Source organism: Schistocerca americana, chromosome 3 (assembly GCF_021461395.2).
Source record: "Schistocerca americana isolate TAMUIC-IGC-003095 chromosome 3, iqSchAmer2.1, whole genome shotgun sequence".
In the NCBI taxonomy this organism is placed as follows: Eukaryota; Metazoa; Arthropoda; class Insecta; order Orthoptera; family Acrididae; genus Schistocerca; species Schistocerca americana.
In genome coordinates this window covers 970,011,066-970,037,422 of record NC_060121.1, presented here as the reverse complement: position 1 = coordinate 970,037,422, position 26,357 = coordinate 970,011,066, and the positions used below count along the sequence as shown (strand labels likewise).

General features: G+C 43.7%; 1 long non-coding RNA gene across 1 annotated transcript in view; it reads left to right on the top strand.

Moving 5' to 3' along the window:
* The window catches only part of LOC124607110, a 463,292-nt gene that overhangs the window by 92,614 nt on the left and 344,321 nt on the right, over positions 1-26,357 (top strand). The window contains exon 2 of the long non-coding RNA XR_006978776.1: positions 20,578-20,658. This is a non-coding gene — a long non-coding RNA (uncharacterized LOC124607110). The remainder of the gene's footprint in view (positions 1-20,577; positions 20,659-26,357) is intronic.

The window sequence follows — 26,357 nt, the reverse complement described above, 5'->3', positions numbered from 1 at the left end:
ATTGGAGAGCGATCCGCCTTCACCAACATGCATAAGCAATTCATTAATAGTATATATATATATATATATATATATATATATATATATATATATATATATATATATATATATATAGAATTACAAAAACTAATAATAAAAAAAATTGCATGGCGCGAGATTCGATCCGGCGACCTTCGGATTACGAACCCGAGCGCTTACCGCTGCGCCACGACGCTGTAGAAAATTATTAATCGTAGAGAGTATTTCACCGCAACGGTTTCTTTTAACTGTCGATTTTCTCGACAACGGCTGAGAACTGCATCTTGGTGCTTTGCCACATTACACCTCTGGCCATGAGCTTTTATTATGCGCAGTATGAATCGAATCTGAATTTAACAAATTGGCGGCCTCCCCTTGTTAGTGTTTGTCTCATCGCCGCCCCAGCCACCCTCTTTCCTACTTCGTTCACGAATACGAGGGTAATCCCAAAAGTAAGGTCTCCTTTTTTTGTAAGTACATAGAGCTGTTTATTTCTACAACGGTTTACATCAGTTTATAGCTTGAACATTTAGATATTTTTCGACATAATCACCATTTCTGTCGATGCATCTTTGTAGACGCTGTGGCAGTTTTTGTGTGCCCATTGAGCCGTGGTAAAAATTGCGGTTTTGAAAAGCGCGCCGCAGCGCGTAGTGTGAAGCAGTCGCCCTCCGTTTCTGGCGGTGGCGCCGCTGTGGCAGTCGCAGCTTTGGTGTCTCCCTCTGGTGGGAAAGGGGAAAGGTAGCCTGTTCACGTGCATTTCAGGGGTGGTATGAGCTCGCCAGTTTGTCAGTCTGGGTGAGTCTGGAGTCAGTCTCTCGTCCTCAGCTTGCTAGTCTGTATCACGTCCGAATTTGTGGCGCAGTGAGAGAACTCAACGAGTGGTCGCCCGTTCGGGGCCTTAGTTCCTGCGTCTGAGTCTGCGCGTTGGGCCGTCAGTCTGCTCGAGTTGCTCAGGAACTGTCATTGGCGGTTGGATCGGTCGGTTGGTCGGTCGCGCACCGAGACACAAGATGACTTGTCCGCCTTGAGCGCCGGCGCATGTGAGGTCGCCACGTGAGTCCAGTGGGCCGCGCCGTATAGCGAGGGGTAGTGGCTTCGCGGCCGACACGAGAGCAGCAGAAGCCAACCCACGACATCAGTCTGGCCGGTGCGAGCTGTGACGCCGTGAGACGGGAGATCGGCGCGCCTTCCTGCGCCCGTTGAAGCGGCGGGCAGCGGACGTTTCGGGAGAGCGTTTCGGGGGTGCTGCGCCAGGTCTTCTCGAGAAATCGCAGTTTATTAGAAGTTGCGTGATTGGTGATATGTTGTTTCACCCATGTCATACCAGCTCGCCGCCGTGCTGTTCAGAAAGTTACGAACCTCTTCTTTCACCTGTTCGTAGGAGCTGAATCGCTGGGACCACAATTAACGCTGGTAGGTACTGTGTGACTCTGAAAAAACTCAAATGGGCAATTCGGAACTGGATAAGATGAATGTTGATCAAGGGCGTACACATTCTCCATGACAAGACTCGCCCACACATCGCTCGGCAAACCGTTGCCCTCCTGCAACAGTTTCAGTGGATCATAATCACCTACCCACCTTATAGTCCTGACTTGGCGCCCAGTGACTATCACCTGCTCCCTAGGTTAAAAGAACATTTGGCCGGAAACCGACTCAGCTCCGACGACGATGTGAAAGAAGAGGTTCATAACTTTCTGAACAGCATGGCGGCGAGCTGGTATGATATGGGCATACAAAAACTGCCACAGCGTCTCCAAAAATGAATCTACAGAAACAGCGATTATGTCGAAAAATAGCTAAATGTTCAAGCTGTAAATTCATGTAAACCATTGTAGAAATAAAAAGGTCTATGTACTTATTAAAAAAATAGGAGACCTTACTTCTGGAATTACCATCGTAGATTCCCAAAGGCTCGTATGTAGGGTTCGGCGCGGGAGAAGGGATGAAGTTTCACTGTCTCCCATCCACTAAATATAATTGGTCGTCACCCCCACATTTAAAGCACCAAAGATGTCTAGGATTTTAAACAATAGTGACTGACGGAAAAAAAATCGCAGCACCAAGAACAAGTTGTGCGACATAAACGAAAGTTGGTGGACGTGCTTCTACATCTGAAAGATCATGTTTGTTGACAGTACTCTCCAGTCGCATAAGAGTGGCGCATGTAGCGTCATTATGAGGATGCAAATCATCAGGTTGTAACACGCCTGGGAGTACAAATGGGTGGGGTACTTTAAACTGGTTGTCCTTTCTGTTTTTCTTGACCGTGCGCCCTGTCCACACCACGTACCTGATAATCCCGCGGCGGTCGTTCTGTTCTGCTCCACATTGTTGCTGGCTTGCCTTAAGTTATCAATCGAATTATGCAAGCTGGTTTAGGGGAGCCACTCAGGTCAAGCACAGCGCTGTCCTACGTCTGGTATGAACATCTATATTCTGAGACGATAAAAGAAAGTCGCAGGTTGCACTGTTTACATTCAGAGTCATAAGTTTTGATGCCAACCTCTAGATGATTATCTGTCCACAAAATCACTTCAACGAGCGTACGCGTAACCGAACACGGCGCGGGTGATTGTTGATGATGCGGAAGCCGAATGATCGAACGAAAGTTCTTACGCTCGTCAAGCAAGCACAGGTATCTGGCACCAGTCCTCCTTGACACTAGTAATGATATAACACTGATTATGGAGTTAATTCTCCAGTTCTCACTTGTACGAGCGTGCGCGTAACCGTCGCGGCGCGGATGATTGTTGATGAGGCGGAAAGGCGATGACCGAACGCACGTCCTCACGCTCGCTACAAGACACTGGCACTTGACTGCACTGTTTTATGGTGACTAATTTCTACCGATTGACATCAGTTCACTCTGGGAAACCGAACACGGCGCGGATGATCGATGCTGTGCGACACGCAACGAGAGGAAACACAAATACGTTATCGGCGGCACTGATCATTTTTAATTACATCTTGACGCACTTTCCTCTGAATCACTTCCATATTTCATCACTTTACTGTAACAGCACTTGTAGCAACACTTCAACCTCCATACTAACAATGCCTCTCACATGCAGAGCTACCCACAACGCAACATACCAGTTGCGTGTCCCGCGCTCGACTCTCTACAGACGCTGCTGCCCGCAAAGATACTCCACAACTAAGCCAGCGATATGACAACACGCTTACAAGGTTACCTCTCATTAGGGACGCGGGTGCACTTTCAAATGATAGAGCACAGCAATCGGTCGTCCTTTTCTTGCAGATTTTATTCGGCAGATCTGCAAGAAAAGGACGACTGAAAGCCGTGCTCTATCATTTGAAAAGATGCAAATAATGTTTTCTTTAAATACACGCTCTAACGGTCGTGAGCAATTGTTATTTTCGAGATTGAACATGGTGAGTTGATTTTAGCCAAGAATGCCTTTAAGGCGATAAAGACACCATTATCAACGACTCGGTGCGAGTTTGAACGAGGTCGTGCAATACGACTACGAGAAGCTGGACGTTCGCTCAGCGATACTGCAGAAAAACTTGCCAGTAATGTACGAGGGTCACTCCAAAAGAAATGCACTCTATAATTTTAATCCATCTTTCATTCTACATGTTTCAAAGTTTTACAGTGTGTGGATACACCCTTTAGGAACAATATTTTCATTTCTCCACATAATTTCCATCCCTCTCAATTGCCTTACGCCATCTTGGAACCAGCGCCTGTATACCTGCACGGTAAAATTCTGGACCAACCTGTTGGAGCCACTGTTTGGCAGCGCGCACAAGGGAGTCATCATCTTCAAACCTTGTTCCACGAAGAGAGTCTTTCAGTTTCCCAAAGAGATGATAGTCACACGGAGCCAGGTCAGGACTGTAAGGCCGGTGTTTGTGTAGTCCATCCGAGTTTCGTGATCGGTTCCTTGGTTTTTTTTGACCGACATTTGGCCGTGCATTGTCGTGCAACAGCAAAACATCCTGCTTTTGCCGATGTGGTCGAACACGACTCAGTCGAGCTTGAAGTTTCTTCAGTGTCGCCACACATGCATCAGAATTTATGGTGGTTGCACTTGGCATGATGTCCACAAGCAAGAGTGCTTCGGAATCGAAAAACACCGTAGCCATAACTTTTCCAGCAGAAGGTGTGGTTTTGAATTTTTTTTCTTGGGTGAATTTGCATGATGCCACTCCATTGATTGCCTCTTCGTCTCTGGTGGAAAGTGATGGAGCCATGTTTCATCACCTGTAACAATTCTTCCAAGAAATTCATCTCCACCATTCTCGTACTGTTCCAAACGTTCGCTGCATACCGTTTTACTTGTTTCTTTGTGAGCCACTGTCAACACCCTCGGAACCCACCTGGCACAAACCTTTTTTAACGCCAACACTTTCAGTATTCTGCAAACACTTCCTTCCCCTATCCCAGCGTAGCGTGACAATTCGTTCACTGTGATGCGTCTGTCAGCAGTCAGCAATTCGTTAACTCTCTGCGCATTGTCTGGAGTGTGTGCAGTACGAGGCCTGCCGCTGCGAGGACAATCCTCAATATTGCCGTGCCCGCTTTCATCACGTAACCTGCTTGCACACCGGCTAACTGTACTGCGATCGACAGCAGAATCTCCACACACCTTTTTGAACCTCTTGTGGATGTTTCCCACTGTCTCGTTTTCTGAGCACGGGAATTCTGTGACAGCACGTTGCTTCTGACGAACGTCAAGTGTAGCAGCCATCTTGAAGACATACTGTGACGGCGCCACTCAAGGGAACAGGTTGAACTTAAGTTTGAAAACAAGCGGGAAGGATGTATCTACACACTGTAAAAGTTTCAAACATGCAGAATAAAAACTGTATTTTTACAAAAATAGTGTGCATTTCTTTTGGAGTGACCCTCGTACATTATTGCTAGCAGCGGTGGTCACCCGAATGTACGGTCGCAAAATGACCGCGTTCCGGAAGACCTCGTACGGGCACTTCGGTGAGAGAAGGTCATCGTGTTCGTCGGCGTGTCACTGCCGCATCGTACTGCATCTGCAGTAGGAATCTGAGCAACAGTTGTCACCACAGACTGTTACGACTCGGTTACTTCAAGGACAGCTCTGAGCCATACACCGTGTGGTGTGCAGTCCAGTGACCCCAAACTACAGCCATCTGCGACTTCAGTGGTGTGTCGCGAGAGCTCACTGAATGGGCGGGGGGGCGGGGGGGGGGGCGGGCAGGGCGTAGATTTGTTGCGTTTTCTGATAAAGGTGAAAGCCAGTGAGGCCCCTGTGAAAAATGGCTTTGAACAATCGGACGGACGGACAACAAAACGATCCTATAAGGGTTCCGTTTTTACAGAGTGATTCACGGAGCGCTAACAAACAAGCAATCGCAACTTAAGTAAATGCATACACGGCTAAAACATTTCGGAAAAGGTGTTTGTGAAGCGCAGCATTGAGTGAAATGAGATCGTTTGAAAACCGTAAATAAAGCCATCATTAGAGGAAGGAAGAAGTTGACAGCCAAAGTGAGGGCAGTAGATTTTGACAAAGATAACTGGGAAATCTCGGAGTAACAGATACAAGGACGAAATTGGAACGGGATAGAGAAGATCTGCAAGTTACTGTGCTGCACGAAAGTGAAAGGAAAGGAGACACAGTTTGCCGCTGCAGGATGTTTAGCCAGGTGGTATATTCCGTGACTTCTCTGCTCGTAGCTCGATAGCAAGACAAGCTGCAGCTGTACGCGGAAGTATTCCCAGAAGTAATCCTTTGAGCCGCTGATAAGATGTGCAGCCCCCAGGTTCGATAAGCTTAGTGACTGACCCCACAGAACGGTAACAACGGTCTCTCAGGGCGCCTTTTATTCTCTCTCCGCAATGCAGGTGTCCACGCACTAGCCGAACAGTGAGCTGATGCTGATGTATATAAAATCAGAATGTGGCTTTCTGTGAAGACTGATGTTTGTCGTGCTTGAACTGTACGAGAAGAGCTGTGCTTTTCTTGCCCGTATGTCTGTCTCTTCTTTTCATTCGATGTTACTGTCTTCCGTGCGGCTCTTAATCACCCTCCATTATTCGCAGTTAAGATGTACTAAGTCGAAGGTCAGAGCAACACTTTATGCATTACTGTCAGACTACAGTGTTGTTGTTGTTGTTGTTGTTATCTTCAGTCCAGAGACTGGTTTGCTGCAGCTCTCCATGCTACTCTATCCTGTGCAAACTTCTTCATCTCCCAGTACCTACTGCAACCTACATCCTTCTGAATCTGCTTCGTGTATTCATCTCTTGGTCTCCCTCTACGATTTGTACCCTCCACACTGCCCTCCAATACTAAATTGGTGATCCATTTATGCCTCAGAAAATGTCCTACCAACCGATCCCCCCTTCTAGACAAGTTGTGCCACAAATTCCTCTTCTCCCCAATTCTATTCAGTACCTCCTCATTAGTTACATGATGTACCCATCTGATCTTCTTACTGGAAAGAGTGACAACTGTAAAATACCTATTGCGAGTAACTATCCGGAGCGATGTGAGATGCAATGGCCACAGAAAACTAGTTCACAGAAAAGCAGATCTTTGACTGAGGTTCTTTGGAACCATTCTGAAGAAATGTAATGTATCCCTGAAGAGTGGCTTTCCTCATATAGAGGTTGAAGTCCATTCTTATTTCCGTATTCGCTGACAAGTAACTTTGTTTTTGGATAGCTTCCGCCATGAGCAAACAATTTTTTTCTTCTTTTCTACCCAGACGTGATTCGCTGAAGTTACAGCATCGTCAAAGGGATATTTATTTTCATTCCGTTAAGTAACGGCAAGTATTGATTTTTACAGTCCTTAAATACAGAATTTGTTTTCAACCAAAGTAGTCACAAATATGAAAACAGAAAAAAATTGTGTCCCTTTTAACACATACTGTGGTTTCTGTGCCCTTGTGTACTTTAGTTGTAAAAGTTTTTCCTTACAGTTTGTCAACCGCAATCGTACAGAGGAAAATATAGAAAACTTATTTACATCTAAAATTTATCATTTGGGATCTCGTATTCACTGTGAAACTGCACTTCAGTACTCGTACTGTCTCACTGTTAACAAGATGGCGAATAGTTGAACGTGTTCTGGATGGGAGTTTTGAATCCCCCCCCACCCCCCCACCCCCGCTTTCTCTCTCTCTCTCTCTCTCTCTCTCTCTCTCTCTCTCTCTCTCTCTCTCTCTCTCTCTCTCTCTGTGTGTGTGTGTGTGTGTGTGTGTGTGTGTGTGTGTGTGTGTGTGTGTTTTCAAATTACTCGTTCCATCGATACTTTCATATTGCGCTTTGGGCCTTTAACCAGGTTCGATTAATAAAAGTCACGGGGAAAATCAAAAGAAGAGCAGCACGTTTCGTCACGGGTTTAGTTTTAGGGATATGCTCGAAGGGGCATTGTGCATTCCGGAGAATTTTGCTCTTAAAATTAAGGGGTCGCGCGTTCGAGGAAGAGTCAGATAATATATTATTTCCATGCGCACAAATCTGGCGAAAAGATCTTGACGAAATAAACAGAGAAATAAGAGCTCCTACGAATGCTTATTGTCAGTCGTTTTTCAGCGCAGCATTTACGAATGATGCCGGAAGCACCCTCAACCGAACACCGTTAGATAGCCTGCGAAGTGTAGATGTGCCGAAAGTTGACATCAACTACCGAAGGTGTTTATCAATGCTCTCAGACGATAATGTTTGTATCGTAGAGAAACATGGGGTGAATGCGTACTCACCAGTCAAAATTTCGGAGAACATCTGTACTAATAATAAATCTGTAAAATCGTCGTATCTGTCTATCTTTGGTCACGTAAATCTCCAAAATTATTAAACGAATTTTCGTGGGGGTTTGGCACTTAATTTGAGCATAGTTTGGGCACCTTGTGTTTCTTACACATGTTGAACCAGAACCCCAGAGACAAAATTTCGGAGGTTATTCGGAGATGTTTTCTTTTTATAATGCTTTATAGTTGGTTACCGTTTTATGTTGTTGTTAACACCTCTAACACCTCTCATGTATGGATATTTACGGCTGTTTGTGGCACGATGTACTTTCGTTTGCGTCTCTCAAACACTGGTCCAACAGCGACAATGAAATGCCACACGTTGAAGAAAGAATAGAAAATGTGCTTAACTGCAGACATAGTATACACCGCTATAAACGGTTGCTCAAGTTTTGTTGGGAATTCAACGTCTTACAAATGAAATCCCCCGAGTTGTATTTTGCAGTCCTTTTGTTCGGGAGCTAAACGTATTTCAGTGCGCGCCAGCCCCCTAGGGCAGTGTGTTAGCAGAGGACCGCTGTTCCAATTTCCGACTAAGCCCTACTTCACGTGACCCTCGTAGCCAATCCCCCCCGTCTGTTCGGATCCAATTTTCCGAGTCCCCCCAACTGCATTATTTCATCGGCTAGACCCGCGACACCTACACTAGCTCCCCCGCCACTTTCCAAGATCAGGCGGGAAGATAGGGGCACCGCCGGGATTACGATCCACTTCACGTGCTAGACCAATCGAAGGAACCCCGACGTTCGTGCGGAAAGGGGACCACCTTTCCCATCTCCTTAAGGCGTAGCTGAATCCTTTTGTGTGTCTCTCTTTGTTCCGAAGAACTTCGGGACATGTATGTGTATGTTATAGAGACGTTACCGTATTCTTTTTATACCTCGCGTTAAATGGAAAACTTTACTTGCATTACAGACGTAGAAAATTGATCGTACGCTTTGCGTAACTTAGAAACTGTGACCATTTTAAGTTTCTTCTCGTTGAGCAATGCGGCGTCTCGGAGAACGGTATGCCACACGCGTGCGCCGGTGATAAAGTTGTAATTATCACCTAAAAAACAAAAAGAAAACTCAAGCTGACACCATGGATCTTCGTGATGGTCTTAGCCCTTCTCTACATATTTGCCTTACAATGCAAAACTTTGTGCCCATCTATGTATTAATCGACGGACAGCTTCATTGTAGAACTCTTCGTTTTGACTGTGCATGAAACATTCCACCTCGAAAATCACATCGTAGTCATTCTGAAAGTGCAGTAAAGTAATCACACTGTGACACACACACACACAAGCCACATTTACGTTTATGATTGTATCATCCGCACATTTGATCTTATAATTCATATTCTTGGAATGTATTTGAGATTGTTGTGTGTTTGTTGCACTGGTTTTTGTCATTTTTACATTTATAAGTGAGTAATGTGTACGAGTAAATAATGTTTATTTGGATAGCCATCCTCCGCAGGAACTGTTAGGTATCAATCATTATTGGTTTGACCGTCTTAGGCTTATTGCAGTTAGAGTATTTTTCACTACACCCATTTCGCTTTTATTTGCGAAGCACCTTCTATGGTCATTGCTGATTTTATACCTGTTGTTTGTTTTCTGAAGTGTAGTGCTTTTTTCGTTCGTTGCCGAGGCCGAAACAAACTTGGTTCCGCATTCTCCTGCCCTTTTTTTAAAACCTGCTTTATCTTACGCTGCGTTTGTTGTTCCCAATTTACCTCACCATTTGTGAACTTCACAAGACAAGTAGTACTACTGAGCGAGATGGCGCAGCTGTTAGCACATTGGAATCGCATTCTGGAGGACGACGGTTCGAATCCACGCCCGGCCCCCCTGATTTAGGCCTTCCGTTGTTGTTGTTGTTGTTGTTGTTGTGGTCTTCAGTCCTGAGACTGGTTTGATGCAGCTCTCCATGCTACTCTATCCTGTGCAAGCTTCTTCATCTCCCAGTACCTACTGCAACCTACATCCTTCTGAATCTGCTTAGTGGATTCATATCTTGGTCTCCCTCTACGATTTTTACCCTCCACGCTGCCCTCCAATGCTAAATTTGTGATCCCTTGATGCCTCAGAACATGTCCTACCAACCGATCCCTTCTTCTAGTCAAGTTGTGCCGCAAACTCCTCCCCAATTCTATTCAATACCTCCTCATTAGTTATGTGATCTACCCATTTAATCTTCAGCATTCTTCTGTAGCACCACATTTCGAAAGCTTCTATTATCTTCTTGTCTAAACTATTTGTCGTACATGTTTCACTTCCATACATGGCTACACTCGATACAAATACTTTCAGAAACGACATCCTGACACTTGAAACTATACTCCAAGTTAACAAATTTATCTTCTTCAGAAACGCTTTCCTTACCATTGCCAGTCTACATTTTATATCCTCCCTACTTCGACCATCATCTGTTAAGTTGCTCCCCATATAGCAAAACTCCTTTACTACTTTAAGTGTCTCATTTCCTAATCTAATTCTCTCAGTATCACCCGACTTAATTTGACTACATTCCATTATCCTCGTTTTGCTTTTGTTGATGTTCATCTTATATCCTCCTTTCAAGACACTATCCATTCCGTTCAACTGCTCTTCCATTCCTTTGCTGTCTCTGACAGAATTACAATGTCATCGGCGAACCTAAAAGTTTTTATTTCTTCTCCATGGATTTTAATACCTACTCCGAACTTTTCTTTTGTTTCCTTTACTGCTTGTTCAATATACAGATTGAATAACATCGGGGATGGGCTACAACCCTGTCTCACTCCCTTCCCAACCACTGCTTCCCTTTCATGCCCCTCGACTGTTATAACTGCCATCTGGTTTCTGTACAAATTGTAAATAGCCTTTCGCTCCCTGTATTTTACCTCTGCCTCGCTTAGAATTTGTGAGAGAGTATTCCAGCCAACATTGTCAAAAGCTTCCTCCAAGTCTACAAATGCTAGAAATGTAGGTTTGCCTTTCCTTAATTTTTCTTCTAAGATAAGTCGTAAGGTCAGTATTGCCTCATGTGTTCCAATATGTCTACGGAATGCAAACTGATCTTCCCCGAGGTTTGCTTCTACTAATTTTTCCATTCGTCTGTAAAGAATTCACATTAGTATTTTGCAGCTGTAACTTATTTAACTGATAGTTCGGTGATTTTCCTAAATCACTTGTTGCAAATTCCGGGATGGTTCCTTTGAAAGGGCATGGTTGATGGGGCCGATAACCTTGCTATTTGGTGGAAATGGTTCAAATGGCTCTGAGCACTATGGGACTTAACTCCTGAGGTCATCAGTCCCCTAGAACTTAGAACTACTTAAACCTAACCAACCTAAGGACATCACACACATCCATGCCCGAGGCAGGATTCGAATCTGCGACCGTAGCGGCTCCAGACTGTAGCGCCTAGAACCGCTCGGGCACTCTGGCCGGCTGCTGTTTGGTCCTCTCCTCCCAAATCGACAAACCTACCAAGTAGTACTGTAATTTTACGTGTTCCGCAATCAGCATATGAAGTGTGTGAAGTAACCGTTATGCAGGTAAGAAGTGGCAGTGAAGTGTTCCGGTAACGATCAGTAAGCCAATGTGCAGCATAACTTCGCAAAATGATAGTCTTTAATAACATGTTGCCAGTTTACGGTAGGCCGCGGTTAAGGAGCGCTGAAGCCTCGCAATCACCCGCCTACACAGCTTCACTCTCGTCCATAACAGTGCCTGGAAGGCTCAGAGACGAAGCTTCTCGGTTCGAGTTTGGTGTGGTACACAGTTTTAATTTCACGGCACATTTCAAAATAAAGTTCATTGTTAAACGAAATGTCCTCGCTGCTGCACTACCACTGTGACAAGGCAAACTAAACTAGCTTGTCGCATAGGGCTTGGCAGCCGAGAGTATGGCTCTATGGACAGAATTCACGGCGACCATTCAGTCGACCTTGAAAGTCTATTTTAAATCCTACAAAGCGTAACCACTAATTTAAACGAGAAAAATGCTGTATTGTGAAACTCGCCGTAGCTAAAAATTTATAAACCGTGTCCGTGTACTCGAGGAGACGCAGTTTTAAGCTTTAACCCTCAACCGTAGTCCTCGGTCCATAGGATCCATGTTCAATCATTAAATGTGTTTAAACAACGTAGCGGGAGTCACAGTTCCCTCCACTCGCGGATACGTTCCGGCAGTAAGCCGAAGACCACGTCGCGACAGACATGTTTCGCTCGCTGTCAAAAATGTTCAAATGTATGTGATATATTATGGGACTTAACTGCTAATGTCATCAGTCCCTAAGCTTACACACTACTTAACCTAAATTATCCTAAGGACAAACACACACACCCAGGCCCGAGGGAGGACTTGAACCACCTCCGGGATCAGCCGCACAGTCCATGACTGCAGCGCCTCAGACCGCTCGGTTAATCCCGCGCGGCTCGCTCGGTAAGGTTAGTATCGGTGTACACATGGGTCCAGTGGACCAATGACTAAAAACATGTGATATATTTGTTTTTGTTATTTATCAGTTTTACTATTGTATTTTAGGTGTTTGTAATGGAAAATCTAAATAGTTTTTCTGGAAGTCGATATGACATATTAGAGCAATGATTGAACGATGAATTAAGCAGCTATAAAGACAAATGAGTTTTCAGACAGTGGCAAAGAGTTTTGCGGTAGCGAGTGATGATGACTGTACAATTTTGTCTTGTGTGGAAGCTGCCTATTGCGTGACTCGTTCTAAATCCCTGTGCAATTCAAAAATGGCTCAAATGGCTCTAAGCACTATGGGACTTAACTTCTGAGGTCATCAGTCCCCTAGACTTAGAACTACTTAAACCTAACTAACCTAAGGACATCACACACATCCTTGCCCGAGGCAGGATTCGAACCTGCGACCGTAGCAGCATTACGGTTCCGGACTGAAGCGCCTAGAGCCGCTCGGTCATAGGGCCGGCCCTGTGCAATACCTGCATGTAATTTGACTCACTTCGATCAATGTTAAAAATATCTATAGAAGGAGATTTTAAGGTTTCGTTTTCATGCATATAGAAAGCATTACTAAAGACTTAAGAAAAAAATTAGTTTTTATAGTCTTTTTTGTTGTGTAGTTGTGGTCTTCAGTCCGAAGATCGGTTTGATGCTCCTCTCCACGCTATTCTATCCTATGCAAGCCCCATTCATCTCCGAAAAACTACTGCATCCTACATCCCTCTGAATCTGTTTACTGTGTTCACCCCTTGGCCTCCCTGTACAAGTTTTACCTCCCACCACGCTTCCCTCCAGTACTAAATTGGTGATCCCTTGATGCCTGAGAATGTGAGCTACCAAACTACCCGTTGTTTTAGTCAGACTGCACCACAAATTCCTCTTGTCCCCAATTCTATTCGTTACCTCCTCGTCAGTTACGTGCTCGACTCATCCAATCTTCAGCATTCTTTTGTAGCACCACATTTCATAAGCTATTCTCCTCTTGTCTATACCGTTTCTCGTCCATGTTTCATTTCCATGCATGGCTACACTTCATACAAATACTTCCAGAAAAGGCTTCCTGAGACTGTAGTCGATGGTAACAAATTTCTCTTCTTCAGAAACGCTTTCCTTGCCATCGCCGGTTTACTTTTTATGTCCTCTGTACTTCGACCAAATAGTAAAACTCACCCACTACTTTAAGTGACTATTTCCTAATCCAGTTCCCTCAGCATCACATTATTTAATTCGACTACATTCCACTATCCTCGTTTTGCTTTTGTTGATGTTCATCTTATATCGTCCTTTCAAGACACTGACAATTCCGTTCAACTGTTCTTCCAAGCCCTTTGCTGTCTGTGACAGAAATACAGCGTTACCAGCAAGCCTCGAGGTTTTTATTCCTTCTTCGTCGACTTCAGTTCCTGGTCCAAATTTTTCTTCGGTTTCATTTACTGCCACTTTTTTAGTAGTTTCTACGTATTAATTTCGATAGCAAGTTCCTATTTTAGACCAATTTATGTAAGTAGAGTAAAAAAGGCATATGACCGGGTTCCTAGGAGGAAGTTATTGTCTGTTCTACGAGATTATGGAATAGGAGGTAAACTTTTGCAAGCAGTTGAAGGTTTTTACATAGTCAGGCAGCAGTTAGAGTTCATGGTTCAGAGTAGTTTCAGGGGTAAGACAAGGCTGCAACCTGTCTCCACTGATGTTCATATTATTTATGGATCATATGTTGAAAACAAGAGACTGGCTGGATGAGATTAAGATATGTGAACACAAAATAAGCAGTCTCGCATATGCAGATGACTTAGTTGTGATGGCAGATTCGACTGAAAGTTTGCATATTTCAGAGCTAGATCAGAAATGTAAGGACTATGGTGTGAAGATTAGCATCTCCAAAACGAAAGTAATATCAGTGGGAAAGAGATACAAACGGATTAAGTGCCAAATAGGAGGAATAAAGTTAGAACAGGTGGACGGTTTCAAGTACTTAGGATGCATATTCTCACAGGATGGCAACATAGTCAAAGAACTGGAAGCGAGGTGTAGCGAAGCTAATGCAGTGAGCCCTCATTTACGATCTACTCTCGTCTGCAAGAAGGAAGTCAGTACCAAGACTAAGCTATCTGTGCACCGTTCGATCTTTCGACCAACTTTGTTGTGTGGGAGCGAAAGCTGGGTGGATTCAGGTTACCTTATCAACAAGGTTGAGGTTACGGATATGAAAGTAGCTAGAATGATTGCAGGTACTAGTAGATGGGAACAATGGCAGGAGGGTGTCCACAATGAGGAAATCAAAGAAAAACTGGGAATGAACTCTATAGATGTAGCAGTCAGGGCGAACAGGCTTAGATGGTGGGGTCGTGTTACACGCATGGAAGAAGCAAGGTTACCCAAGAGACTCATGGGTTCAGCAGTAGAGGGTAGGAGGAGTCGGGGCAGACCAAGAAGAAGGTACCTGGATTCGGTTAAGAATGGTTTTGAAGTAATAGGCTCAACATCAGAAGAGGCACCAACGTTAGTACTGAATAGGGGATCATGGAGGAATTTTATAAGGGGGACTGTGCTCCAGACTGAACGCTGAAAGGCATAATCAGTCTTAAATGATGATGATGATGAAGAATGAGTAAAAAAATGAAAGGTCTTACCGTTGATTTTGCTAAATCCTACGTTTGTTAATGTCAAAGCTCAAAGTTTAATAAAAGAAATTTAAAAATAAAACACATCTACTTTTATTAAGTCAAAAATGGATGAATCCAGCAGAACCACGGCAACAGCTGATTGTTAACAAGAACGGAAGTGGTAGAGAAGACGGTGGTAGGTATCTCGTTGTGGCAGCTATTACGCTAAGCAGAAGTCGTTGGCGGTATTGTGCGGGGCGCCGGGTCCTGGACCCCGGGCCGGCGAGTCGTCCTTGGGCGCGCGCCGAGGAGCAGCTGCGACAGCCAGCAGCCAGCAGGTAGAACAGCCGGGCCGGGCCGGCTGCTCGCTTCCTGCTGGCTGCGCCGGCGCCAGTCCGCTACAGGCGCAGCTGCCGCCACGCTCCGGCTTAGCCGAATGTCTCTGTCTGCGGGTGCGCACTGTTACCGCAGGAGCCTGTCCAACTGTCACGGGTAGTCACAAAATTTCAATCATCGCCTGCGAGAATAAAGTTTTTTTTGGTCATCAGTCTACTGACTGGTTTGATGCGGCCCGCCACGAATTCCTTTCCTGTGCTAACCTCTTCATCTCAGAGTAGCACCTGCAACCTACGTCCTCAATTATTTGCTTGGCGTATTCCAATCTCTGTCTTCCTCTACAGTTTTTGCCCTCTACAGCTGCCTCTAGTACCATGGAAGTCATTCCCTCATGTCTTAGCAGATGTCCTATCATCCTGTCCCTTCTCCTTATCAGTGTTTTCCACATATTCCTTTCCTCTCCGATTCTGCGTAGAACCTCCTCATTCCTTACCTTATCAGTCCACCTAATTTTCAACATTCGTCTATAGCACCACATCTCAGATGCTTCGATTCTCTTCTGTTCCGGTTTTCCCACAGTCCATGTTTCACTACCATAGAATGCTGTACTCCAGACGTACATCCTCAGAAATTTCTTCCTCAAATTAAGGCCGGTATTTGATATTAGCAGACTTCTCTTGGCCAGAAATGCCTTTTTTGCCATAGCAAGTCTGCTTTTGATGTCCTCCTTGCTCCGTCCGTCATTGGTTATTTTACTGCCTAGGTAGCAGAATAAAGTTACGGAACTGAAAATGATTGACAGCTAGTTGTTCACAAGAGAACAACCGTGACATCCCCAAATCAGAGAATAACGATTATTATTTATTTATTTATTGCCACATTATAGACCTGTTACCTCATGTTTAAAACAGCTCGTACATCTTAAAACTTAAGTTTTTCATCTTTTCTTTTGTTTTATCTACAACATTTACAAAGAATGATTATTTTCAAAATAACCACACACACACACACACACACACACACACACACACACACACACACACACTGTTAATGGATAAATAATACTGCTTACCCTATTTATTACTAATCCTATGTACTAACTACTTAAGGTGCCCATCCATGTAGAGCATTTGGTGATTTCTTGGCTCCTTATGCTTATTTACTGCCACATCTCAGCTTCCTCCTCCTGTTCCTCCTCATTGTCACTATTTTCGCTGTCACTGTGGGTATCGCTGTCCTCCATCTGGAGGTTGTCGTTACGCTGCACATAGGCATGTCTGTCATGTCGTGCCCTTTTATTCTCTGCATCATGGTGAGGTGGTGCGATGCACACGTAAAGTGTTTTACTACTTCTTTTTGTTTTTTTTTTTTGTTTTGTTTTTGTCATCAGTCTACTGACTGGTTTGATGCGGCCCGCCACGAATTCCTTTCCTGTGCTAACCTATCCATCTCAGAGTAGCACTTGCAACCTAAGTTTTCAATTATTTGCTTGACGTATTCCAAACTCTGTTTTCCTCTACAGTTTTTGCCCTCTACAGCTGCCTCTAGTACCATGGAAGTCATTCCCTCATGTCTTAGCAGATGTCCTATCATCCTGTCCCTTCTCCTTATCAGTGTTTTCCACATATTCCTTTCCTCTCCGATTCTGCGTAGAACGACCTCATTCCTTACCTTATCAGTCCACCTAATTTTCAACATTCGTCTATAGCACCTTATTTGTGGAAAATACGTGTTCTATTTACGTGTGCATCACGACAGCTCACCAGGATGCGGAGAATAAAAGGGTTTGCCACACGAAGACATGACAAGCTACCTGTAGCAAATAATACACAAGTTACGCGGAAAATTCGTGCAGATTAAGTGTAAAGAATAAATAAACCTGAAACCGACTGGTGATGGCTCTGTGGTGCTGAAACATGTTCGGGTACTGAGAAAAAACAGTGTTTTACATAACTGGCGGACCTCACATGCTACAATTTTAACTGCAGACACGGTCAACACAAGGAGCTGCAAATCCAAATGATGAATAATAATGTAACAGGACAAACGAAAACTTTTAAGAAAGGAAACAGTAATAAAACAAGTTCGGAGAACTTCTGTGAAGTTTGGAAAGTAGGAGTCGAGATACTGGCAGAACTGATGCAGTGAGGACGGGGCGTGAGTCTTGCTTGGGTAGCTCAGATGGTAGAGCACTTGACCGCGAAAGGCAAAGGTCCCGAGTTCGAGTCTCGGTCCAGCACACAGTTTTAATCAGCCAGGGTGTTTCAAGTTCTGTTAAATCGGTAGTCAACACCTTATCACAGAATCTTTTAAGTTCATTACTCTTCACACGTGTAAGCTTCAGATAACAATGAAGTTACTTTGTCTTGTAATTATCAGTTGTTTCCTTGGAGCAGTCATGTTTTACTTCGTAATTTTTTTTTCTGGGACTCATTGTGCAACAGATAGAAGATAAACAAATAAGTTTGTTATCACGTGCAAACAGTAATCATAAATTTATAATTTGCAATAAAATATTAGCTAGGTCAGAAGTGTACGTAAAATTCCAGAACTTAAAGCAAGGCAGATTAAGCTTCGACAGCTTTTTACCACAGTTCCAACAGTGAGCCCTCAAGTACACAGCAGGTCCTGTACAACGAGCGGAACAAGCATCCAGTGATCTAACCATAGTTTAAACTTAGCAGTTCACGTGGACACTAGTAGAAGACACCAAAATTTTCATCAGTTGTCAGTACAAATAAATACAGGACTTTAAAACAAATTGCTCACGTGCAAACATAAGCAATGCCACATTACACATAGCCGGAGCCAAAGCAGCTGAAGGCAGTCCTATGACATACAATTTGAAGCTAGCTCTCAGCCACGCTGGCAATACAAATGCAGAAGGAAGCAATTAAAGTGCTTGGATCCAGAGTTCCGAACAGTAATACCTACGCGTACAGAAGATCGGCTTCGTTCTCCGCAAATATGGCTTTAATGGACAAACGGAAGGCGGCAAAAATCAGTTCTACCCGTCGGCCAACGTGCAACCAAAATACGGTTCGGCTACCAGGGTAGTGACCACTGTAAAATGCTGCCAGGCGCCCACAGCCCGCAGAGCTACCAACGGCGTGCATGCAGCACGCCAAGTAGCGCGAACTCTTTCGTAAACGGTCTTGCCGAGCTTGGTGCACCCGCCACAATGCCACTAATCGAACTCTCCCTCTCTTAGCTTACGTCCAGGCCGCGGAGTGCTACCTAGCCACAAGGGGCGGCCGGCGTGGCCGAGCGGTTCTAGGTGCTTCTGTCTGGATCCGCGTGACCGCTACGGTCGCAGGCTCGAATCCTGCCTCGGGCATGGATGTGCGTTATGTCCTTAGGCTTAAGTAGTTCAAAGTTCTAGGGGACTGATGACCACAGATGTTGAGTCCCATAGTGCTCAGAGGCATTAGAACTTTTTTTACCCCCCCACAAGGCGCGGCAGCGAACCACGGATACGCAATCAGCGACGAATCGACACGAAACGAACTGCCACGGCTGAGTTATGCTTCTTTTTATCTTGTTCGTGATCATGAGCAAGATGGTGAAAACTCTCGATTCTTATCTCCTTACAGTTAATTATATCACGAACATACCACTACCACCTGAAATTAGAATGACTCGTAAAAATTATTTGAAATGGTGGCTGAGTCTGCAAGAATTAACGGTCTCCGTATCGTGATTCCACTGCAGAAACAAAAACAGCAAACAAACATGTTATTTGATTAACATCTCATGGTTGGGATTCACAGTCGTATAATATTTCTTAAGACTTCATAGTCGCCGTTGACTGTATGAAATATTTATTATTACGATTGCAATTTCGGCCTTTAGGGCCATTTTCAAGTAACACTGTAAAAGTTATATGCTGCCAGAATATAAGACCAAGGTTACTAAATAATAAGGTTGGGCAGTAAGCGCTCTGCTCTGCTATTGGCTGGCCTAGTGACGTCAGCGTGGAACCAAGCGCTCAGAAGCAGACGACACGGCATGCGTGTTTACGTCAAGTTTTTGGCGGAAGGTTTTGTTTATACCAGAATTGAGATGTCTAAACTGCTTTTCTACTGCTAAAATATTACAGTTAAAACTGATAGAGTTATATTCTTTCGCAGCTTATGCCTCACACATCGGTAAAATATCAGATCACAACCACACTGACACACACTTGAAATTCGAAACCTCGGCTCACATAAATCAGAGACTATTCATTTAATCGCATTGAAATAAATTTAATTAAGAGCTCGAAGTTGCACACACTTGTTTGTAAGAACAGCATTCCTTCTTTCTAAAGCCGCTATAGTATTCATTAAAGTAACTTTATCGGTGTCTGAAAAAAAAAACTGTCATCTGTACATGTGCTCTTATTACGATGTTTCTTATTTGGTGACAGCTTTTCCAGAGTTTCCAGAGATCTCTTATGTAGTTTTCGTTTCTTATACCGTTTGGTTCTGTCTTCTGTTGCGGGTGACACATTGACAGTCGCACTACTGCACGGCAAATTGCGCGAAGGAACTGCATCTGGCTTGAGCAGTCTTTTTCGGGGCAAATTAAGGAATTCAGACTGTAAATACCTTAAGTAATCTGTTTCTGCGAAATGGCGAGAACATATTCGTGCATGCGCAACATTTACACTGCCTTAACATTTCGACAACCATAGTTTTTGTAATGTTTCATTACGCGGGAACTGTGATACATTACGTCAGTTCCCTTTGTGCTCCGGTTGTAGGAAAAACAGCCCGTAACAGCACAGCCTGGCATTGTAAAAATTAATTTTCTCACTCACTTGTAGATTCTCCAATAAGAATTTCACAGGACGAACCATAAACTGTAGAGCTGGCGAACACAATGTTCATCCCGCTGTCCACTATCGCTAAATATTTCAGTTCCGAATCAAATATCAATTACAGCAAAAACCGTTAACACTCCCGAATTCCGAATGTTTCCGCTGTTGACTGAGTACCTCAGAAGAAAGAACTCAATCAAAATACTCCTTCAAACACAAAACAACACAAGAAAAACAATCACACACAATTCGAACTGTGTACTGTTTGGCACAGCTGCTTCCACCGTGACGTCATGCGCACAACTGAGAAAACACGTGGCTTTCTGCGCATAGCTTTCTGCGCCTCCCTGTATAAGACTATCTGACATGAGTAAATGTCGTCAAAATGCAGCCTTTTGAATGGGAGAGTCCCACAAGATGTGATGAGTACGACACTTATTACATCGTAATATGTTAAATATGTGCTGAATTGTAGATGTTACCATCGTTCATGTTATTAGTTAACTCTGGTAGCCATAATTGTTAAACACGGCAGCAGTGTGTTTATTGAGAAACCAATCAAGCCATTGTCTTTTTCCTTCTGTTACAGGTCAGTACAGTTGGATGGCTGCGAAGCGTGTTAAGCCACTCCTCGTTCTGTGCAAACGTCAATCTCCAGTGTAATCATTACGTAAGTAGCTACCGTTACTTCTCTTCCGCGTACAACTCCATCTTGCAAACCTTCTTGTGTTTGCGAACAGAGCTTCTGAGGTTTCAAGCGCCGTGTTGATATTTTCTCTAGGAGATAACAACATTGACGCGCCGACGAGGAGTTTGCGTTGTCCTCGGATATGTGATGCCGTGTTGATCTGTTGGTAACGTTACTAGTAATTTTTTACTGAAACTGAGATAGCAAGCAGACCCAATTATTTGATATGTGACGGCTATGTTTTTCCAGTGTCCAGTCGGTCGCAAAATTGAAATTTCTGAAGTTGCTTTGCGCATTGTCTGTAGTATGACCACCGATCGCGTCTCGTCGCACTATCCGGTTGTGAGCGCACAGTGAGCTCTCAACAGTGCCTAGAACAATAGCCACCCGAAAGTGTGAAGTGTTTTCTGTCGTTCAGTTAGTTCATGCTGAGGGATTCCGCCTGATTGCATGCAGCCCACACAACGTAAGTATCATGCGTGGCAGTGGTGCGGTAACTTCGAAGCAGAACATTACAGGCTCCTGCAGCCTTTTCGACGGGAAGTGTATGATCAGCCACGCCATACAGCCCGTACTTGGCTGCTTCCGATTTTCATCTCCTTACTCGCAAAAAACGCTAGCTATATCATTTTGGCACAGACAACTAGCTGCAGCCCAGTGTAGAGAATTGGGGGAAAGCGCACACGGCTGCCTTCTACGACGAGGGTATTGGAAAGTTGGTACCACGCTACGACATATGTCTTAAGTCGGAGCGGCCACTACCTAGAGAAGTAACGCTTTTACTATTACTGACAGTGAGATATAAATTCAACTTGACTATGTCGTACCGCTGTGGCCTTGTACAATGTGAAAGCAGTAAAGAAATAAAACAATGATTGTCGCCGTTTTCAGTGAACGCTTCACGAGTTTTTCGGAAGCTTTTCCGAGGGTGCATTTCACCAGTTAAAAAAAAAAAAAATTCCTTCCAAATCTCAGTAGATGCAAACGTTTAAAGAGTCCCAAGAGTCCCTCTGCGTGCTGTCATTTGTCACCACTTATAAAATGACTTGTTCAGTTCGTGACCGAAAGCATATATTAATTTATTCGTTCTCAGATTGTTAAGACAGAATAGTGAATAGTGTTCTGGGTCATAGAGCGGAGACCTGTATTCTTTTTCGATCAGACAGGTAAAATTCTAGTGCTCTTACTTGTTCACCGTTGTTCCCTTAATTTTGATACGGAAAGAATCGAACTTCACACCGTATTTTTATATTGTACGATGAACTACTGTGCTTTCCCCGTTTTAACACTGTTTGCAGCTGCACTTCAACCGTCGCTTTCAGCCTGAGCGGAAAGAGTAGTTCAAAATACAAGTTTCGTAGAGTGGATGTAATCTTTGTTGTGTATAATAATAATAATAAACGAAAATAATACACACCTTTACAGTCTATTACTAAAATATGAGTGATACCATTCGTATTGGAACTGTCAACACGTACCTAGACTACAATACTCGCTTCTATTACTGGTATGTTAATCGTTGCTCGGATTCATCAGTAAGCAACCTGCTGTCCTGTTTAGAGCATATTCGACTCTACAATTAAGAAAGTTTTGTATGTGAAAGTTCTGGCGTACACTAGATTAAACAATATATTTGATAATTGACAGTTAAATCTTCGAACAATTAATTGAGATATGATTTAAATAATCAACTGCTACCCCTGTTCCGTTTTTCGTACCTAACTCGAATGTTCCGGGAATTTTTATCCTTCATCTAGTGTTGTGGGGAGTGTACATTAGTACTGTATGTGATGTATGTGTGCATGTTACTCGCCCTGAAAACGGTAAATATTTGTGTTTTAATTTATAGACACTAATATCAGAAAATAGTATTTTTGTGTACATACTTACTTTAATAAGTCACGGATGCAAAATACTAACGCGTATTCTCTACAGACGAATGGAAAAACTGGTAGAAGCTGACCTCGGGGAAGATCAGTTTGGATTCCGTAGAAATATTGGAACACGTAAGGCAATACTGACCCTACGACTTATCTTAGAAGAAAAATTAAGGAAAGGCAAACCTACGTTTCTAGCATTTGTAGACTTAGAGAAAGCTTTTGACAATGTTGACTGGAATACTCTCTTTCATATTCTGAAGGTGCCAGGGATAAATACAGGGAGCGAAAGCCTATTTACAATTTGTACAGAGTCCACATGCCAGTTATAAGAGTCGAGGGGCATGAAAGGGAAGCAGTGGTTGGGAAGGGAGTGAGACAGGGTTGTAGCCTATCCCCGATGTTATTCAATCTGTATATTGAGCAAGCAATGAAGGAAACAAAAGAAAAATTCGGAGTAGGTATTAAAATCCATGGAGAAGAAGTAAAAACTTTGAGGTTCGCCGATGACATTGTAATTCTGTCAGAGACAGCAAAGGACTTGGAAGAGCAGTTGAACGGAATGGACAGTGTCTTGAAAGGAGCATATAAGATGAACATCAACAAAAGCAAAACGAGGATAATGGAATGCAGTCAAATTAAATCTGGTGATGCTGAGGGAATTAGATTAGGAAATGAGACAGTTAAAGTAGTAAAGGAGTTTTGCTATTTGGGGAGCAAAATAACTGATGATGGTGGAAGTAGAGAGGATATAAAATGTATACTGGCAATGGCAAGGAAAGCGTTTCTGAAGAAGAGAAATTTGTTAACATCGAGTATAGATTTGTGTCAGGAAGTCGTTTCTGAAAGTATTTGTATGGAGCGTAGCCATGTATGGAAGTGAAACATGGACGACAAATAGTTTGGACAAGAAGAGAATAGAAGCTTTCGAAATGTGGTGCTACAGAAGAATGTTGAAGATTAGATGGGTACATCATATAACTAATGAGGAGGTATTGAATAGGATTGGGGAGAAGAGAAGTTTGTGGCACAACTTGACTAGAAGAAGGGATCGGTTGGTAGGACATGTTTTGAGGCATCGAGGGATCACAAATTTAGCATTGGAGGGCAGCGTGGAGGGTAAAAATCGTAGAGGGAGACCAAGATATGAATCCACTAAGAAGATTCAGAAGGATGTAGGTTGCAGTAGGTACTGGGAGATGAAGAAGCTTGCACAGGATAGAGTAGCATGGAGAGCTGCATCAAACCAGTCTCAGGACTGAAGACCACAACAACAACAACAACAACAACTTACACAGAAATTCACGCAAACCATCTTTCACTTATAACAGCTGTCACTAACAGTAGTCATAAGCTACGACCTAATGTAAATAGAAATATAGTATACTAAAATAGAGTGCCTCTGACTGTTTCCAAACTCTTTTGGATGCAATACCGTCACTTTGTATATGTACCGTACTATGAGTTAACGTAAAGCAGTCCGTGTGACTGATGGTTTGCGTGTGGTTGAATTTCTGTGTAATGATAGAAGCTCAATACAATACCTGTGAGTGGACAAACAAAAAATGGTTTTCTTACAGTAGCATCAACAAATTCCAAAATTTATATTTTCCATTTGCAGTAACACGTATAGGAGCAAAACAACAAACGTACAGTATTAACGTACTCTACCGCAGCGCTCCAAAATTTGAATGAATTTCTGAATTGTGTCGTGCTACCCACGATAAACTTTAACTAGTTCTGTAGGTTATTATTTAAATCATTGGTGAAACATTTGCAGGCTTTCAAAAACAACATTTGTGTTGGATGATATTAAGAAATTAATACAGATAAGTGTGTGAACTTTTCGTGAATGTTGCGCTTGAGTTTCTGCGTGATTAAGAGGGGGGAGAGTTTTAAATGTATGTATGTCGCGCGGATGATTGGTGGCTGTGTTTTCCTGTGTTGTGTTCGTCTTGTTGTTGACGGAGTTGGAAGAAGAGGGAGGGTGAAATTCGACTCCAGTAAATGGCCGTCGCCTCCCGCAAGGCACAAGAGTCCCTCCAGCCCAAGGTCCGCACACGAAGGTCAGATCGCCATCAACAGTGTCACGTGACCTCAGCCGGCAAGGCACTGCCCAGAGGCTTGGGATGTTGAAGCACTTCCCCGTGTTGAAGTACAGGCTGAGCACGAAGTCTTGCCCTGATAATAAAAATTTATAACAGAATAACCGTTTGACATAATAAGCCCCATTTGATGCCGTTATATAGGTTAGTGTTACTAGCTTTTTTTTAAAGGCCACTTACGTTAGTAAACAACGTAAACCCCAACTTGTGCTCCCTTGGTAGCTCGGAGAATGTCGAGGCGGTATCGCAGTTCCCGCCAGGTGTTTCGTAACGTGTGTTCTGTCGCAGTTCCCACAGCAGCTTGTATCCTAGCCTTCAGTTCGTCGTCGTCAGCAACTGTTGTGACGAAGACTCTGTCCTTGATACAACCCCAGGAAAAAAAAAAGTCAAGGGGGGTAATGTCTGGAGAGGGGTGTAGTGTCCGGATCGATGGATCGGAAGGAACGGTCCAACACCTTGGCCAGCCCGCTCTCCAGACATTAAGCACCTTGACCTTTTTTTTCTGGGGCTGTATCAAGGACAGAGTCTTCGTCACATCAGTTGCTGGCGTCGGCGAACTGGAGGCTAGGATGCAAGCTGCTGTGGGTACTGACCGATCCTGCACTTCTCAAAAACTGTGTTCATGGCAAAACCGAAAATCCAAATGAGTCTCTAAATTCACTCATATGGAAACGATACCCTAAAAACACATTTGCATCTCCTACAGCTGTCAGAATTGCAACTTATGGTGCAGTTATTGTATTTAATGATGAGGACGTCGGGAGGATGAAGGTATTAGAAAGATAGGAAATGTTACTCAAGACGTCCTGAGAAAAATCGATTTCCAGCGCTTCTCTGTACCTGAAAAGTCAGTTGAAGACCTGGTAAAGGAAAGAAAACAGACAACAAGAAACCATAAGAGAAGCCGTGAAGGGAAATTCGGCCCAGAGTACAAGTGTGGTGCTTTCTGAAGAAGTGACATACGGAAAAAAGTTAGGTTGAACTTTAAACTGAGTTTCCTGAAAAGTTTAAAAAACAAAGTTTATGTACTTTTCCTGAGATTCTATGATTGCTAGAATTATGAAATTCTGTACACATATTTCTGTAAATATAATAAACGTTGTATCAAGAGCAAATTTTGAACTTCTGAAATGGTTCAAATGGCTCTGAGCACTATGGGACTTTACTTCTGTAGTCATCAGTCCGCTAGAACTTCGAACTTTAAAAAATGTTCAAATGTGTGTGAAATCTTACGGGACTTAACTGCTAAGGTCATCAGTCCCTAAGCGTACACACTACTTAAACTAAATTATCCTAAGGACAAAAACACACAGCCATGCCCGAGGGAGGACTCGAACCCCCGTCGGGACCAGCCGCACAGCCCATGACTGCAGCGCCTTGGACCGCTCGGCTAGTCTCGCGCGGCGAACTTAGAACTACTTGAACCTAACTAACCTAAGGACATCACACACATCCATGCCCGAGGCAGGATTCGAACCTGCGACCGTAGCGGTCGCCCTATTCCAGACTGTAGCGCCTAGAACCGCTTGGCCACTCCGTCCGGCTAACATAAGTGGTCTTAGAAAACTAGTAACACTAACCTATGTAACGGCATTATTATGTCAAACGGTTGTTGTTGTAGTCTTCAGTCCGGAGACTGGTTTGATGCAGCTCTCCATGCTACTCTATCCTGTGCAAGCTGTTTCATCTCCCAGTACCC